We start from the raw sequence: 2,519 nt of genomic DNA, 5'->3' as shown, positions 1-2,519 counted from the left end.
CTGGACATGAGCTCCCAGAGGTCACTGTTCCGGAGAAGGAGGCTCTGGCCCCAGGCCTTGGAGCCCTCCTGGATCTGAAGAACAGGTAGGTGTGTAAGACCCAAGGGTCCAGAAGCCTGGGGCTGGGGGAGGGGAAAGAACATGCTACAGTCCACAAAGCTCTCAGCCCACTTCCTTCCCTGCTCACTTCCCCTCCCAGCCCTGTTGACATAGCAGATTCCACAGGCCACACATTTGGCAATGTCCCGGACTCTGCCAACTTCTGTTTTGGGCAGTGTCGTTTAACCCTAAGCTGCCTGGGGGGGTCACGGGGGTGGAGGGCTCCCTCTATGGACACCGCACACCTGCTTTCTGTCCATTTCTTTTTAGAGTAATTTATTTTTGAACTTGGTGCATGAGTGGTTTGTCTGTCTGTATGTCTGCATGCTTCACACATGCCCATGGAGACAAGAAAGGGGTATCGGCTCCCCTCGAACTGGAGTTACAGTTGTGAGCCACCCTGTGGGTGCTGGGAACCAAACCTCAGACCCCTGGAAGACCAGCAGCCAGTCCCCCTAACCACTGAACCATCCCTTTCTGTTTCATTTTGGTTTTGAACCGGTCTCTCTATGTAGCCTGAACTCACAGAGGTCCACCCAGCTCTGTCTCCCCAAGTGCTGGGAATAAAGTTGTGCGTTACCATGCCTGGCTGGGGACTTTTGTTGTTGGTTCTTGTTTGTGTTTTCAAACAGGGTCTCATGTAGCCCAGGCTGACTTCATGTAACCCAGGCTGGCCACAAACTCACCTTGAATAGATGACCTCTGGGACTGACCTGGAACACACCAAGTAGATGGAGCAGGCCTCACACTCCCAGAGGTCTGCCTGCCTCTGTGTTTGGAGTGCTGGAATTAAACGCATGCACCACCACACCCAACCACCCCTGGAGATCTTATTCCATGTTGGTGACTGAACCCAAGGCTTCTGCGTGTTAGGCCAACACTCTACCTACTGCACGGAAACACTTTTTCTCCTGGGCCCTCCTCCTTGTTCAGCATGTGTGGGCCTGGTGCCCATGGTGGCCATTAGGAGACAATCTGTGGATACTGGTGTCATGGTGACCATTAGGAGACAATCTGTGGATGCTAGTGTCATGGTGACCATTAGGAGACAATATGTGGATGCTGGGAACTGAACCAGATCCTTTAAAACAGTGGTCCTCAACCTCTGTGATGCTATGACCCTTAACTACAGTTTCTCATGCTGTGGTGAGCTCCCAACCACACCGTTATTTTTATTTCTACTTCATGACTGTAATTTTGCTAGTTTTGCATTGGAATGTAAGTAATTTGGAGGCAGAAGTTGGCCAGAGGTTGAGAGCCAGAGGTTGAGAACCGCTGCCCTAAACGGACAGCGAATGCTTTGAGTCACTGGTCTGTTTCTAGCCCCACCCTACCCCTTACTCCCCAACCCCCAGTCCTACTTTTAAAATTGCATCTCCTTACCGAAGGAGCAAGAGGGAGGTGGCTCCTTATCTACCACCTACTCTCTGAACCAGGAAGCGCAAACACAGACGGAGGGAAAGACTGGTTATAGGGGGTGCTTATGGGAAACAGGGGGACTCCCTTAAGGAGGGGACACCTGGCAAGAAGATCGGAGCAGAAGACCAGGGGAGAGGAAAGGCATGAACCCAAGAGAGGACAGAGGACCTAGAGCAGCTGGGTCAGAAGGGGCAGCTGAAAGGGTGATCGGGTGGCCACTGTGGGCTTCCTGGAACAGAGAAGCAGAGCAGGGAAGAGGTTCACGGAACAGCTGGGACATGGGTGAGCAGGTGAGGAGATCAGCTGTGGCAAGACAGATGTGATCAAGACAGAGAAGGAAACAATGGGAAGCCGGGGAGACCACCTACAATCCCACCGTGTGGGAGTCGGACGCAAAAGGATCAGGAGTTTAAGACCAGGCTTAGCCGTAAACCAGTTTAAGGCTAATCTGGGCTATATGAGATCCTGTCTCATAAATAAATTATATAAATAAATGTCTCAAACTCTAGAATAAGGCCGGATGTGGTGGCTCATGTCTTTAATCCTAGCATTCAGGAGATGGAAGCAGACTCATCTCTGTAAGCTCTAGGCCACCCTGGTTCACACAGTGAGTTCCAGGACAGCTAGGTCTATGTAAAGAGGGGCTGTCTCTAAATAAACTAATAAATAATGCCAGGCCATAGAGCCTATAAAAATCCAGTGTGACAATCAGTGGTCACATATCCATTGGGAAGAAGAGAGGGCCTAGCAGAGCCAAACTCTTACTTTTTTGTTGTTTGTTTGGACTTTGTGAGACAGAGTCTCCCTGGGTAACCCAGACTGGCTTCAATGCTCAGATTCTAGCTCCTGAACCTCCCCCACACTGGAGTATAGGTTTGTGCTACCACACTCAGGTCTCTCTACTTCCACATTTTTAATGTGCTGACCAGAAAATTCAAAATCATTCACCTGCTCTCATGATACTTCTGGTATTGATCTGGATAGATTTTCTAGCAAACACA

Source organism: Micromys minutus, assembly GCF_963924665.1.
Source record: "Micromys minutus genome assembly, chromosome: 32".
Lineage (NCBI taxonomy): Eukaryota > Metazoa > Chordata > Mammalia > Rodentia > Muridae > Micromys > Micromys minutus.
This window is presented reverse-complemented; position numbering follows the sequence as displayed.